This window comes from Miscanthus floridulus, chromosome 1 (assembly GCF_019320115.1).
Source record: "Miscanthus floridulus cultivar M001 chromosome 1, ASM1932011v1, whole genome shotgun sequence".
In the NCBI taxonomy this organism is placed as follows: domain Eukaryota; kingdom Viridiplantae; phylum Streptophyta; class Magnoliopsida; order Poales; family Poaceae; genus Miscanthus; species Miscanthus floridulus.
The window spans coordinates 125,101,562-125,118,700 of record NC_089580.1 but is presented as its reverse complement, the minus strand read 5'-3'; positions in this window follow the sequence as shown (position 1 = coordinate 125,118,700).

Sequence of the window (17,139 nt, the reverse complement as noted above, 5' to 3'; positions counted from 1 at the left end):
ATCTACCGCAGGACCCATCTAGCATATAAAGCACCAAGCTGAGCCCTTCCCTCTCCCTTTCGTTCACCACTCGAGCTCACTCACTGCCGCCCCATAGCCTACTGCTCTGGTGCCCAATCCTTGATGTCGATGCCTCCTAGAGCCCCACCATACTCCCCCATGTCCATAGGTGGCCTTAATTCTTTGATTTGGTCTTGAATCGCTCGGATTTCCCTAACTCGTGCCTTTCTTCTCTCTCCAGTCACCACCGCCGTCGACCCACCCCTTCAGAGCCTTCCTAGACGGCACGACCACTTCCTTCGACCTCGCGATGAGTTTCTCTACCTCCTCGTGACCCCATTTCGGTAGTTGACGCCCTAGAACACCATACTGGTGAGTTCTAGGCATGCCGGCCATGGCACCGCTGTGGGACCCTCGCTCTGACGTGTCCCCCGCCCTAGTTTTTCACTTCATTGAGTCTACGAGATCTTAGGCTACGCGTAGGTGTGTTTGGTTTCGATCAGGATCGACCGGAATGCCATACCAGCGTGTGCCATGGTGCACAGCTCGCCATCGGCCATGGTAGGATCGCCGGAGGTGCTATGCAGCGGTGGGGGATCTCCCAATTAGACCTACGCTGTCAGATTCATGTGGATGATCACGATTGAAGCGTACCGCTTCGGTGTGTAACCGGTCCACCACGCACCGTGAACTTGATCCACAGTGCCGCATCAGCACATGCCCACGTGCACAAGGTGCACCGCTCTAATCACGTGTGGCCACGTGGCTACCCAGTAAGCAGCCACAGTCAACCCACAGTCAGCCACGCATGTTTTGCAAATTAGTCCCTCGGTTTTTGGTACAACAACCCATGGTCCAGTCTAGTTCAAAAGAAATACATTTCAGTCGTGTTTTTATTTGTTTTAGACCCAGTAGTTCTCAGAAATAGTACGTGCAGTCCATAAACTGTGTAAATTTAGATTTTAATTGTTTTAATTCAAAAATAAGTTTGATTTAGTGGCATGGAGATGATGTTGTGCTGGTTCACACTGATGAATCTATGAGTATCGCAACAACCGATCCAGTATATTGGGAGCTAGAAGACTTCAAGTGATTTTCTAGCAAGCTATGGGAAGGAGGCTTCATTAGGATCAGTGATGAATGCCAACATCTGATCCAAGCAATCAGCTCTAAGAGTTTGTTTTAATAGATAATCCAATGGATGGCACAAGTAGTAAGCTAGGACATGGCTTTGCGTTGGCCGGTGTGTTAAAGGAGATAGACTTTGGTCCTAGAGATAGGCCTAGGCCGACATATGTGAGCGCTAAATCAAATCCTAAGTACAAGCCAGAGTCAATAGATTTATTAAAGGAAATTTAAAGATTGTTCTGCTTAATGAGATGCCTGGCCTAGATTAGTCGATTGTTTAATCTTTGGTCTAAGGAGTTATGGTGCAACCTGTCAAGAAGCAATTGATGGAAAATGTTCAAAGGAATATTATCCTAGCGTTTGGATCAACACTTGATAGCCGATTTGTTCAGTCATCGGCTCTAATAACTGATACTAGAAGGGTATCGCCTCTAGTTCAAAATTAACCCAAAATGGGGAAAAGTTGATACATTATGTATTGCCTATAGAGCAAAAACAAACATAGAAACAAATCATGATGTATACAAAAACATTGCAGAAGTATGCTGAAATACAATCATGGAAAAACAGAAGACTTTGTTCATTGATTAGCTTGCCCTAAATACAAACTAATCAAAGACATTGTTTATCACATCCTAAGCGGATGTGATGTCCACGATGCCTCCGCTACATCGACGAACTCCTCGATCAACTCCTCGTGCTCCTCGGGGCCATCGCCCATCAAAAAACTAGTCTCCATGGTATAGAGCTCGTACCTGGTCTAGACCTGCGCCGTGGCCAGTGCCACTGATGTGCCATGATGAATGCCATGAAGGGCGATCTCCTAGACACAGGCTAGAATGTCATGGAGGCGGGCGTTGATGAGGGGGCCCTAGGCGTTGACGGCCGCCATAGCCATGTTCGCCGCCAGTTGGAGGGACTCCAACTGCACCGTTAGGGCTGGTGATCACAGAAACAAAAGAACTATCAAGATAAAGATAGTAAAAATCAAAGTAAAGATGTTCTCAGAGTCCATCTTACCTGCCACCATGGCGTCGGATTCGGCCAGCCGTGCCCGAGCAGCGCTGGCCTCTTCCTCGGTGGCGTGAAGAGTGTCTTGAGAGACCCCAAGGCGGATCTCAAGCTAACTGTTTTCCTGAGTTGCCTCGGAATAACGATCCTAGGCTACCCTCCACTCTTGGAGGAAACGCCACGCATCGTCACCATTATAGGAGTCAGAGGAGTCCAATGACGAATTCGACGTAGAGGCAGCATCAGATATGGCATTATAGGGCTCACTAGCCCTAGGAATAGGATGAAGGCTGTCATTCAAGATGAACTTATAAACAAGTTAGAAGAGTTCATCGCCATGAGCAGAAGATATCGATCTCACCTCATATGACAAAGGCGCTGGCTCACCGGCATGTCCTCTGGAACCTCCTCCATCACGTGTTTGCCTCGGTTGTCCTTGCCGACCATAGGGTTGATTGAATCTACGAGAAGGAGGAAGAAAGTCTCTACAGAGTCTGCGAGGGTGAAGAAGTGCAAAGGAACAGGAGCAGTTGTGAGTATAGATGTGTTCGAGGCTGGAGCCCTTGGTCGATATTTGTTGCCATGAAGTGAGGTGGCAGATATCTCGAGATGTGCAAAAGGCAACCGTAATTAATAGAAGATGGAGCACCACCGCACTAATGCTATAGCACCCGGTTTTAAAGACAACACCAGATACACACTATATGTGAGCCTAGGAAGTCAAATCTCACATATAGCCACAAATAAGGGTAATATCAAGAGACAATACTTATTACATAACATATTAGTTAAAGGAATATAACCTCAGAGTATAGACAGTGAAAAGTTGACTCCGATCTTCTAGCGAAGACTCCAAATCCACAGGGACGACTGACTGGTTGACTACAAGCCTAACTCCTCCAAACCAGCAATCTAGTACCCATCCGGGATTTTTATCCAAAGTATAGAAAAGTAAAGCAAGCGTAAGTACATCTCGTACTCAGCAACATAACATGGGGTTCATGAGGCTCAAAAGGCTGACACTGGTTTACTGCGATTAGCTTTAATAGGTCATCTTTTTAAGCAATTGAGTAGCAAAGAATTTATCATTCCCATAAACACATGATTAGGTAAACATGATTGATGAATAGCATAAACAATTAATTATTAGTACAATTAACTAGTAGTGATCATATCTATTCCATAAGGGTCCAAGGCCGCTCATGACCGTGAGCACGGCTATTATAACAGTTTTACACTCTACAGAGGTTGTACACTTTCACTATGAGTCGTGATTTACCCTTTCGCCCATGGTAGCTAATCTCTTGACCCAATTCCAAGGAAGGTCAGCAGGGTTCACTATGAAGCCTTTCAAAGGTTTGTCTAACAAGTTAGGGCCGCTAGGCGTATGTGGCCCTTCTCTAGGAGTGGCACGCGTGGGCACGCAACATGGTACACACATCCCAATAGGAAAGGAAACATACCCTCTTGCACCATAAAGGTAACCACTAACAAGCTAGAAAAGGTCCTCATACTGAGCTAAAGCCAAAGCCATATAGCCCTCATAGCTGTACTGTAAGTCCCGGATGATCGCTTATAGATAAGTCCTTAGGGAGAGGAATCTGAAGCATTTAGAAAGTAGCTAAATACTCTAGCCCCCTATTTCCATGTTGCTAAAAAGTCATGTTTTAATGTTTATGACATATACCATTAATCAAGTTACAAGATCATGGTTTAGTTAAGCAATAGCAAAAACTACCCAATGCAATAACCCAAAGGTAGCAAGGTACAAGATATCAAATATCTAGGATATCCGTATTGGCAACAAGGTAGACACATGCAATATGAATTAAGTGATTGAATGTGAATAGGTAATAAGGATGGTCCCATGCTATACTTGCCTTAAACACTAATCCTTCATTAAGCTTTAATCTTCAACGTCCTTCTTCTTCCTATGGATCACCAAGTATATCTCACCGACTGGACGTAATCGTAGAACACCACACAAACATCCATACGCATATATACATACATAGCATACAATTGCATCTATATTAGAATAGTACACCAATCATAGAAAAATAAGTAAAGAGTTTGAAATATGATTCTACACATCGCTACGGACACATAGTCGTGAGAAGCACTCTAATCAGAGCTACGGTTGAAAAGTTACAACTACCGAGAGATTTGCTTTATACGTGGAAAAAGAAGGCTATATGCTTCATTTATTTTAACTATATAAATTCATATATAAGATATTTCATAAATAATATAGATTGAATTCAGTCAATTTTAGATTTGAATTATAAAACTAAAGTAAAACAAATCATATTTTATTTATAATATCCAGTTGCATAATCATTAATCAAGATATGATTTAAACCATGTTATTTTAGAAATAACAATATAGCAAACACTATTACTAACACGTAGATCTCGTCGTTATGAATCTAACGCAACATGAATGGACTATTTTGAAGTTAAAATGAATAATTAATGATTTAAACAAGTTTTCCTATAGTTAAATAATAGATTAAATCTACCCATGAATTTTAAATATTGAAAACATGTCTAATAGTAGTGTAAGCATGTAGAAAACGTAAATGCGGTCCTAACGCAATTTGAACGGGTCAAATCAGACTTAAAACGCAAAAGTTACTCATGAAATAAGTCGCAATGGCATTTCTATAAATAAACTGAACTTATTTTTGAATTAAAACAATTAAAAATATGAATTTACACATTTATTAGACTGTGCGTACTATTTCTGGAAAACATAGGGACCTAAACGAATAAAATCAGGACTGATATGCATTTATTTTGAATTAAACCGGACTACGGATTGATTACTTGAAAACCTAGGGGCTAAAATGCAAAATGTGCATGACTTTGACCAAGGGCTAACTGCGCTGCTGACCTGGCGACACGTGGCAGCCGTTGGTTGGCAAGGTGCACCACGCGTGCGGTGGACGCGCTGATATGGCGCCGTGGGCCGGGTCCATGGGTCCATGGTGGATCGGCCACTTAACCTCGAAGGGGTACGCGATCTCGACCATCCACCGAAGATCTAACGGCTCTGGTGAGTTAGGGGCAGCGGGTCACCAGGGAGGACGCACACGATGGTAGCGCCATGGGTGCCGGTGACCTGAGCTCACCGGTGACGCTGGTACGGGGGACTCCGGCCACCCCAGACCAAGCTGAGGGCACAAGAACATCGAGCGCATCTACACGAGTCCATTATGACCAAAAGTATGATGGTAAAAACATGTCAGGATGATGGCCCATGGTGGCACCATGGCCGGGGGCTCGGGAGCACACCGTTATGGCACTCCCGTGCACCAAACACAATATGAAGGGATCGAGGAGGTTTGGGATCTCACCGTGAGTCATCAGGAGGGGAGCGCAGCGTCCGGGGAGGCTTCGGAGTGACCGGCGATGGCGACGGTGGCTGGAGAGACGACGATAGCGCGAGTGAGGGAAACTGAGCAATCCATGACCAAAACCAAGAAGGAAAGGCACCTACGGCTGTGTCGGGTCGTGGTGGAGCTCATAGGAGTGTCGGCGATGAGTTTCAAGGCACGGGTGAGGGTGAATTACAGCGGCGGTGAGTGCGAGCTTGAGCGGATGGGAAAGGGGAGAAGGAGGGTGTGGCTCTGAGCTTTATAGGCGAGCAGCGATGCAATAGAAGGAAGGGGGGCAGGAGGCGGGCGAGATTGGGCACTTTCCATGTAGGTGCAGGTGCGGCGGCTTGCCAAGCATGGCAATGCCATCAATGGCTACGAGAAAAGGAAAGAGGCACAAGTAAGAAAGGAAAGGGGAAGGAAGAGAATGGGGTTGGCTGACGGGTGGGGCCAGCAATGCTGTGAGAGAGGAGAGGGAGAAGCATGTGCGGGCAGCTAATGCGCGGGGCTAGTGGCGCAGAGCTGGGCTGCGTGGGCACACGTGCACTAAGCGGGCCATCGAGTAGTGGGCCGCGCGGGCAAGGCAGCAGGTGTGTGATGCGAGTGGGAAAAGCGGGAAAGGGAAAGGAGTGGGAGGCATGCGGAGCGGGCCAGCGACTGGGCTAGAGCGAAGCAGACCAGGCGTGAGAGAAAGGAAGAAAGAAGGGGAGGCACGGCTAGGCCACCGGGCAGGCCAAGCCAGGAAGAGAAAGAGGAGAAAGGTCAGGCCAGATCCTAGGGCTGGGCTGAAAAGGAAGAAAGGAAGATTTTTCAAAAACAAATCCTTTCCTATTTCTAATTTTCAAATCTATGCCAAATTCAAATCAAATTCAAGCATGGTTTCAAATATACCTCCCTATTCAAATAAAAATGGACAATTTTGTTAGGCTTCCCAAGATAAACTTTACAACTTTAAAAATACTTTTATTTTTCAAATTTTCTTTTCTTTTATTTCAAAGCCATTTTCAAACCCTTTTCAAAGACATTCCAAATTACTTTGGAGTTTTGGATCAACACCATTTATCACAATAAATAAAATGCAACAACATGTATGCTCACACATGTTGCTACCTTATGATGGATTTTAAATTAATGAAGATTTTTATTTTTCCTATATTTCATGTGCACAAAAATTCATAAATAAATCATTTTAGCTCTATTTCAAAAGAGACAAATTTTAGGGTGTTACAATTCTACCCCCCTTAAGATGAATCTCATCCTCGAGATTTGGAAGACGTCGACTAAGAGATGGGAATACTCCATCCTTGGATTCTTCTTTACTTTCTCGTGCAGTTCCATCATCTTGATAAAGATTCACTTTACTTTGCATACCTATTGCCCTTACTCCATGTAATTTGCCTAACTAATTCCAAAATTTTGATAGGTACCTTGAACAACTCTCAGGTAACCCTAATCACTAGGCCATAATTCTCTTTCCTCATATGTTCACCATCCAACGGAGCTTCCTTATGTTCTTGGTCCAAAAGAGAATCTACCACCAATCTTCAAAACATTAATGATCCTAGTTAAGTTGCTCGAACTGGGAATACAACTCTTAATCCTTGGTGTTACTCGAACCTTCTTAGCACAATTCTCCGTTGCAAAGGGCATCGGCCATCACTTCACTTCTTGAAGTGATAGCACTTTTCCAAGTCATAATCAATCTCATTCCAACGAGGATATCACAAGCTCAAGACCAACTTAGTGAAGATGTCCTATATATTTTTGTGATCCTCCTAGATGTCACTTTTACTTTCAAGAAGATGGTACTTCCATGCTCCATAAAGGATAGCACTAGATAACATGTTAGTTAGTTCAACTCACGCTTCCTTAGTTGACTTAACAAGCAAGCCACTACTTTTCTTCTCGTATAAGGACACGTCCCACACCTTCACAAGATGCATTATTGTAGATACAAAGCTCTTGTCCTGATCTGACGAAGCTAATACTTAGGTTTTACTTCGACCTCTTGGACTCCTTCAAACACTTGGCTGAGGTCTCTTGATCCAAACTAACTTAAAAGGTTCTCCGGTAGCTTTATCAACATCTTGCTGGTCTTGGATAAACTTCCCTCTAACCAAACCTCATTATTTAATACTCTGAGTTCTCTCTTACATCCTTGAGTACCACCATGCTTCCGCTATGCAAACTAGAACGTAGGACACTTCATCTTGCAAATTCTTCAACTTGGCTACCCCTTAAGAAAAGATAAACTAGGGGAAACCAAAGTATAGCTTGCATCTTCTTCAGATGAGCTTACTAGTATCAAGATGTTCTGTCATTCCAATGATACTCTTGTACATAGGCAAGGACAAGAAATCTGAATTTCCTTGCGAGCAGAAAACAATAGTGTGGTAAGATAGCTGTAACTCTCATTCTGTTAATCCAATGAAGTTGTAGCTTATATCGTTGGAAAGCCTATAAAATTCTCCACAACCTTCTTATAGAACACTTTTATGAATTCTACAGTTCACTTGGTCGAAAACCATGCACAAGAGAAGCTGTTCCTGGTTCCAAACAGCACAGATGCATCGCCTTGTGATTCAAGTCTACTATTGTCCAGAATTTTCTCAGGATTTTTGATCGTCCAAAATCAGAGATATGAACCGATAAAGACAGGCAGCTCCGAAGACAGGATAGGAAAAATAGAAGAAAGTCATAACCCAACTATTTATTTCATTAATCCTTATACCTTAGGCCTATAACCTAAATGAAATTATGGGAACACCCAACAAGATCATTGCAATCATTACAAAGATGCAAAACAATCATAAGCATAATGACAATTCAACAAGTAGTTGAGATGCACAACTCAATCATTGACTCAACTTGCGCTTCTATCATTTTTACTACATAAAGGGCACAACCTTCTATTCCTTAACTAAGGATCTTGGGTAGTCTAGCATGACTTCTTCATTCATCAATTTCACCAAATGCTTCTTTTGGGTTGGGTATCACTGACACTTCCTAGTGGCAGTTCGGTAGTGATCTGACTCTGGCTACTTCCATGGTGTACTTGTTGATTCTTCTATGGGCAAGATTTAACAGAATGTCCTTCCTGTTGGCAATGATGACACCTTTTCCTAGCTAGATCTTTTGTGATGTCATACTCAACAGAATTGTTGCTTGGTGTTTTGTCAGCTTTCTGACTCTAAAGATTCATCTTGGTTTGACTGATCTATTTTCTAGCTTGCTTGGTCTTTCGAGGTTGAAACTCCTTATAGGTGATAGTCCACCCATCTATGCATACCTCAGGTGGAGTAGTTTTAGCTTGAGAAGCTTCTAACTCTTTATAGTTTAGATTCATCTGACTAGGGATCAGAGCTAGATGTGACAAATCCAAATGTTGATTGCTTCCCAATACTTGCTCTGTTGAGACCTCCTTTCTCTTCTATCCACATTAGCTTAACAACTCGGGTTCACCTTAACTTCCCTCTTATTAGACTTGTCTTGAAAACAGGGAAAACCATAATGTTTACAGCACTAACGTGGATCCTGACTTCCAAGAGTCTTGCTATGAACACCCTCCTTGAACTTCATCTTCTTCCAAGCTTCTATCACTTGTCTCTTCACTAGTCCCTTTGGTATGTTGGTTTGACCTTGGAACAAGCACTGTTGAGAACTCCCATATTGAGTCATTCCTTCAAGTACTTGTTGCATAGAGAATAGCTTTTTCCTTATCAAATGCAATCAAGGGTGGCATAGCTTGGTCCTTCTATTCTCTGGTGTTGTTAGTTATCTCGTTACGTTCCATCTAATAGACCAAGAGAGAAAATTCAGAATAGGGACAAGGTTTTCATAAAAGAATAGAGGCTAAAGTGAGCATAACTTTTCGCAAATAACAAGGTTAGAGAGAAAGCAAGAAGTAAGCAGAGATGAAAGCATGCTAATACGTCTAGTTCTAACTAGGCTTACGCCCTATAGTCAGCATTGCTCCGATACCACTTTGTAGCACCCGGTTTTAAAGACAAAACCAGATACACACTATATGTGAGCCCAGGAAGTCAAATCTCACATATAGCCATAAATAAGGGTAATATCAAGAGACAATACTTATTACAAAACATATTAGTAAAAGGAATATAACCTCAGAGTATAGATAGCAAAAAGTTGACTTTGATCTTCTGGCGAAGACTCCAAATCCACAGGGATGACTGACTGGTTGACCACAAGCCTAACTCCTCCAAACCAGCAATCTAGTACCCATCTGGGATTTTTATCCAAAGTATAGAAAAGTAAAGCAAGTGTAAGTACATCTCGTACTCAGCAACATAACATGGGGTTCATGAGGCTCAAAAGGCTGACACTGGTTTACTGCGATTAGCTTTAATAGGTCATCTTTTTAAGCAATTGAGTAGCAAAGAATTTATCATTCCCATAAACACATGTTTAGGTAAACATAATTAATGAATAGCATAAATAATTAATTATTAGTACAATTAACTAGTAGTGATCATCTCTATTCCATAAGGGTCCAAGGTCTCTCATGACCATGAGCACGGCTTTTATAATAGTTTTACACTCTACAGAGGTTGTACACTTTCACTATGAGTCATGATTTATCCTTTTGCCAGAGGTAGCTAATCTCTTGACCCACTTCCAAGGAAGGTCGACAGGGTTAACTATGAAGCCTTTCAAAGGTTCGTCTAACAAGTTAGGGCCGCTAGGCGTATGTGGCCCTTCTCTAGGAGTGTCACGCGTGGGCACATAGTACGGTACACACAACCCAGCAGGAAAGGAAACATACCCTCTTGCGCCATAAAGGTAACCACTAACAAGCTAGAAAAGGTCCTCATACTGAGCTAAAGCCAGAGCCGTATAGCCCTCACAGTTGTACTGTAAGTCCCAGATGGTCGCTTATAGATAAGTCCTTAGGGAGAGGAATCTAAAGCATTTAGAAAGTAGCTAAATACTCTAGCCCCCTATTTCCATGTTGCTAAAAAGTCATGTTTTAATGTTTATTGCTTGTACCATTAGTCAAGTTACAAGATCATGGTTTAGTTAAGCACTAGCAAAAACTGCCCAATGCAATAACCCAAAGGTATCAAGGTACAAGATATCAAATATCTAGGATATCCTTATTGGCAACAAGGTAGACACATGCAATATTAATTAAGTGATTAAATGTGAATAGCTAACAAGGATGGTCCCATGCTATACTTGCCTTAAAAACCAATCCTTCGGTAAGCTTTAATCTTCAACGTCCTTCTTCTTCCTCTAGATCACCACGTATATCTCACCGACTGGACGTAATCGTAGAACACCACACAAACATCCATACACATACATGCATAGCATACAATTGCATCTATATCAGAATAGTACACCAATCTTAGAAAAATAAGTAAAGAGTTTGAAATACGATTCTACGCATCGCTACGGACACACAGTCACGAGAAGCACTCTAATCGGAGCTACGGTTGAAAAGTTACAACTACCAAGAGATTTGCTTTATATGTGGAAAAAGAAGGCTATATGCTTCATTTATTTTAACTATATAAATTCATATATATAAGATATTTCATAAATAATATAGATTGAATTAAGTCAATTTTAGATTTGAATTATAAAACTAAAGTAAAACAAATCATATTTTATTTATAATATCCAGTTGCATAATCATTAATCAAGATATGATTTAAACCATGTTATTTCAGAAATAACAATATAGTAAACACTATTACTAATGCGTAGATCTCATCGTTATGAATCTAACGCAACTTGAATGGACTATTTCGGAGTTAAAATGAATAAGTTATGATTTAAACAAGTTTTTCTATAGTTAAATAATAGATTAAATCTACCCATGAATTTTAAATATTGGAAACTTGTCTAATAGTAGTGTAAACATGTAGAAAACGTAAATACGGTCTTAACGCAATTCGAACGGGTCAAATCGGACTTCAAACGCAAAAGTTACACATGAAATAAGGCGCAATGGCATTTCTATAAATAAACTGAACTTATTTTTGAATTAAAACAATTAAAAATATGAATTTACACGTTTATTGGACTATGCATACTATTTTTGGAAAACACAGGGACCTAAACGAATAAAATCAGGACTGATATGCATTTATTTTGAATTAAACCGAACTGCGGGTTGATTACTTCAAAACCCGGGGGTTAAAATGCAAAACGTGCGTGGCTTTGACCAAGGGCTGACTGCGTTGCTGACCTGGCGACACATGGTAGCCGTTGGTTGGCAAGGTGTGCCACGCGTGCGGTGGACGCGCTGATATGGCGCCGTGGGCCGGGTCCATGGGTCCACGGTGGACCGGCCACTTAACCCCAAAGGGGTACGCGATCTCGGCCATCCAACAAAGATCTAACAGCTCTGGCGAGTTAGGGGCAGTGGGTCACCGGGGAGGACGCACATGTGCCATGGGTGCCGGTGACCCGAGCTCACCGGTGACGCTGGTACGGGGGACTCTGGCCACCCCAGACCAAGCCGAGGGCACGAGAACGTCGAGCGCATCTACGCGAGTCCATTACGACCAAAAGTATGGCGGTAAAAACGCGTCGGGATGACGGCCCGTGGTGGTGCCATGGTCGGGGGCTTGGGAGCTCGCCATTACGGCACTCCCATGCACCAAACATGATATGAAGGGATCTAGGAGGTTTAGGATCTCATCATGAGTCGTCAGGAGGGGAGCGCAGCATACGGGGAGGCTTCAGAGTGACCGGCGATGACGACGGTGGCTGGAGACAACGACAGCATGGGTGAGGGAAAATCGAGCAATCCATGACCAAAATCGAGAAGGAAAGGCACCTACGGCTGCATCAGGTTGTGGCGGAGCTCACGGGAGCGTCGGCGACGAGATTCAAGGCGCGGGTGAGGGTGAATTACGGTGGCGATGAGTGCGAGCTCGAGCGGATGGGAAAGGGGAGAAGGAGGGGTGTGGCTCGGAGCTTTATAGGTGGGCAGCGATGCGGTAGAAGGAAGGGGAGCGAGAGGCAGGCGAGATTGGGCGCTTTCCATGAAGGTGCGGGTGTGGCGGCTTGCCGAGCATGGCAATGCCATCAACGGTGGCGAGAAAAGGAAGGAGGCACGAGGAAGAAAGGAAAGGGGAAGGAAGAGAATGGGGCCGACTAACGTGCGGGGCCAGCGGTGCAGAGCTAGGCTACGTGGGCGCACGCGCGCGAAGCGAGATGTCGAGCAGTGGGTCACGTGGGCGAGGCAGTAGGCGCGTGACGTGAGTGGGAAAAGTGGGAATGGGAAAGGAGCGGGCCAGCGACTGGGCTGGAGCGAAGCAGACCAGACGCGGGAGAAAGGAAGAAAAAAGGGGAGGCATGGCTGGGCCACCGGGCAGGCCAAACCAGGAAGAGAAAGAGGAGAAAGGCCGGGCCAGATCCTAGGGCTGGGCTGAAAAGGAAGAAAGGAAGATTTTTCAAAAACAAATCCTTTCCTATTTCTAATTTTCAAATCTATGCCAAATTCAAATCAAATTCAAGCATGGTTTCAAATATACCTCCCTATTCAAATAAAAATGTACAATTTTGTTAGGCTTCCCAAGATAAACTTTACAACTTTAAAAATACTTTTATTTTTCAAATTTTCTTTTCTTTTATTTCAAAGCCATTTTCAAAACCTTTCAAAGACATTCCAAATTACTTTGGAGTTTTGGATCAACACCATTTATCACAATAAATAAAATGCAACAGCATGTATGCTCACACATGTTGCTACCTTATGATGGATTTTAAATTAATGAAGATTTTTATTTTTCCTATATTTTATGTGCACAAAAATTCATAAATAAATCATTTTAGCTCTATTTCAAAAGAGACAAATTTTAGGGTGTTACAAATGCTGAAGAGAATGTGGCGTTGATAACTGAGGACAGAAGGCTAAGCGGTTTTTCTTAATAAAGGTCATGTTTTTAGACTTAATCGGATTAAGGTTAGAAGTCTGGAGTCGGATATTTACAAATTGGCTCTTTAGCTGAAACAAAAAATACAATAAGGCGACAGAAAATATGGTTATCATTGATTCTACACAAGATAGATGTTGATATACATATTACAAGTCTAAAACATCCTGGATTGCTTTCAATGCCTCTATCCAAATAGCATCAACTTCTATGATTTGTTGCTTGTCTTCTTTGGCTGATCCAGAAATGTCCTCAAGGTTGCTATAGATGGCCCTACCTTCTCTGACCTTGGCCAGCAGTTCTTGTTTCTTCTGCTTAATGGTATCGGGTATTTGAGCTAGATTAGAATTGTGGCAATCGATGGTAGCATTCACATTCTCTAGTTCCTTCTCAAGTTCTACATGTCTGGCTTCTAGTTGGGTCAGCTCTGGATCGATCCTAAGAGGGGAGTTCTTCAAATCATCGATCAGTTGTGTCAGCTCTTTGTCCTCTTGCCTATTAGAGTTCTTCTTGGCCAGTAAAGCTTCATGGTTAGACAGTCTCCTCTAAGCCTTTTTCACCTTTATAGCTTGATCTTCAATGACGGACAAAGATGACAAGACCTTGGTGAGAACCGGGGATGAATTATCCTTAAAGGCCGAGGAGACTCTTTGCATTAAATCTGCATCTTGGACCAAATCGGCTATATTCTTCTCAAGCATTGGTAATATATCCCTCAGCTGATTTCTAGGCTCTTCTGATAAAGCTTCTTTAGAAGAGGCGGCTGATGAGCTGATTTCATCTTCATCGAGATACTCTTTAAGATTGAAAGAGTAGCTCAAAGCTAGAAGATTAAGTACCCATATATAAGAAAATCTTGTTAAGAGGATTGAATCAATTGATAATGAGATAAATGGTGAAGCAAGTATGGTACCTTTTTTGGGATAGCTTTTATCTGAGAAGAAGGAAAAGCTGATGATACACCAATGGTATCTGGTTGAATCAGCTCTAAATTCTCAACATTGGTATCTGCAAACATCGAGAAAGATTTTTAGTTCCTATTTGTCACAGAGAGATAAGCTAAGCATATGACTCTCTTGCCATCAATTGTTTGCTGGACTAGAGATTCGACAATCTAGGTGTCAACATCAATAGAATCACCTTCAGTGGGTAGACTACCAAACTCATGCCCTTGCATGGATGTTTCTTCATAGAGTGTCTGGCATGGTAAATGGTCAGATATGGGTGAAAACTGAACAAAATCAAGAATTTTGAGAAAAATACCTTGGCAGCATCAAGGGGTGAAATGGAAGGACTCACATCTTCTACTATCTTGGAAGCATCGGTTGTTTCAACCTAAATTGGCTCTTTCTAAGGTTTGGCTGATGATGGTTTAGTTGATGCTGACTTGAACGCCTAGGACAATAGTTCCGCACCCAAAGTAGGTTGAGATGCAATGGTTGATAACTGCAAGGAAAGAATTAGAATTAGAGATTGAATATCATTTTGAGAAGAGGATGAATTGTTTTACCTGAGCAGTTGATGGTCTTGTTCTATGAAGTCTTTTCCTAGTAATGGTTTTCTGGGTTGTCCCTTGAGCTGCCTTGCACTTTGAAGACTAATACGTTACAATTGTAGAGGCAACATGAGTTTTCATCAGCATCTTCAGTGGAGGTGCAGCTGATCCTATTCTTGAGGCTAGACATGGTGGCTAATAATCTATAGGATACCCCTTCCTGTCCAAGCTTAGGGGATCGAATTCAGTGTCCTAAAAAGATCTATTAGAATAGTTGGCAGGGGGATTCATCGTATAATTTTTTTGAAAAAAGGAATGGTAAGTTACCTCACTGTTAGAAGCAAACTCTCCATCCAGAGCTATGCATCTAGGATGGACCAACCCATAGAAGAGATGGGAGGGTCATTCTTGCCACCAAGAGTCAAAAAGGTTGGAAGTGAAAGTTGACTCTTGTCCAGTCATGCAAGCAAAAAGAAGGAAGATCTTATCCTAGTTGAAAGACTCTGGAGGCTTCCAACACTTCACTAATACCCTCTCTTGGCTTTAGCATATTCTTAAAGAATAGTTGAGGAGGCAGTTGACCAAGACCAAACTGATGAGCTACAAAAGAAGTGTTGTAAAACTCATGGGTTGGAAGGTGTCCTAGAAGGAAGGAACCTGTAGACATGTTGCCATGGCCATGATGAAAATTGGCTGGAAGAACACAAGGTTTGATGAAGAAATTAAAGATTGCAGCCGCCGTTTTGTCTGAGCAGCCTGATTCAAATCAAAATTTGAATGGGAAAACCAACTCATTGTTCTCACCCTCATCATAGGGTAGCCAAGTTAGGATATCTGCATCAAACCCTCTATAAAATTTCTTGAAGAGATGGCCAACATCGATAGCAATTGTATTGGCCGATGCAGCTTCACCATAGTTCATGCACTTATGGGTTCTTCCTTCTTTGCCTCTGTATTCCTCATCAAAGTTGGAGGAGGGAAAGCTCAAATTCTAGAGATTTGGCCTTATAATCTTATGCATATACAAGTTTAACCATATTTGTATTAGCCACCAAGAGCCGCTGATGGTGTGCACTGCTTCATTCTTCAGCAGCTGAGCTGTCACTTGATGTATCAAGTGGTAAGCTGATCCCAATAGATATTTTCCAAGAGGAATTTCAGTGCCTACTGCCAGATGTTCTACCATGAGTTTATGATTATAAGTCGGACCACAAGATGACCCATAGAAGATGAATCTTTCTAACCACATGTTCAGAAAGGCCACATATTCTATTTTGCCAATAGTTGACCCATCTCCAATATGGTTCAGAATGTAGCTTGCCCATCCTATGCAGTCTGATATTTTGGCTAATTTTTTGGATCCGCACTTAAAAAGTCATAAGGTTGCACTGATCCTGTTATTCTAAGGCTGGTCAACATATAAACATCAGCCAAAGTGATGGTCATTGGGCCGTGACCAAAAATAAAAGTATTTAGGGTGTTAGACCAGAAATAAGATGCAGAAATCAGGAGGGAATCATTTTGCTCCATCTCAGACAATGAGAGTGTCAAGCATTGATTCAAGTCATAAACCTCCCAACCTCCAGCCTTTTTCTCTGATACCCTACGGAACCAATGTCTTCACCCCTAGGCATTTTGGGCTAGTTTCTGAAGGGGTTTTGGTGTTCCAGGAGGACAAATCCACTACAGACTGTTTGAAGGGAATTTAGTTGGTTTCTTGATGGATAAAGTCAGATGGATCAGGATCATCCATAGGCCCAAGAAAATTAACATTGGGAGCAACAACAGATGGAATCAATATTTCGTTCCTCATTTCCTAGAAACCAAATAAAATAAATTTGAGAAGAAAGGAAATACAGGGAAGCGGCTGGTACATGGAAAATAGGAACATAGAAGCATACCTTAGGGACGTGGTCACTGGTCACCATTGCAGCCAAGATAGATCTAAATCCAAGAAGGGTTACTTGAAGAATAGCTTAATGAAGCAGAGGATTTGCTAGGGTTGAGGCTTTGGCGATGGCAGCTTTGGTTGTTAAGATTTGCTCAAGAAATAAGGGGAAAGCAAATGGGTCGAGTGAGTTGGAGAAGATACTATTGGGATATTATATAAGACTCGGACCAAGAAATCAGGAGTCACACCTATATCTTAGAATAAAATGGTTGCGACGTGGTAAACGGGTAAATATGAATTTTGGATTAAAATCATTTTTAT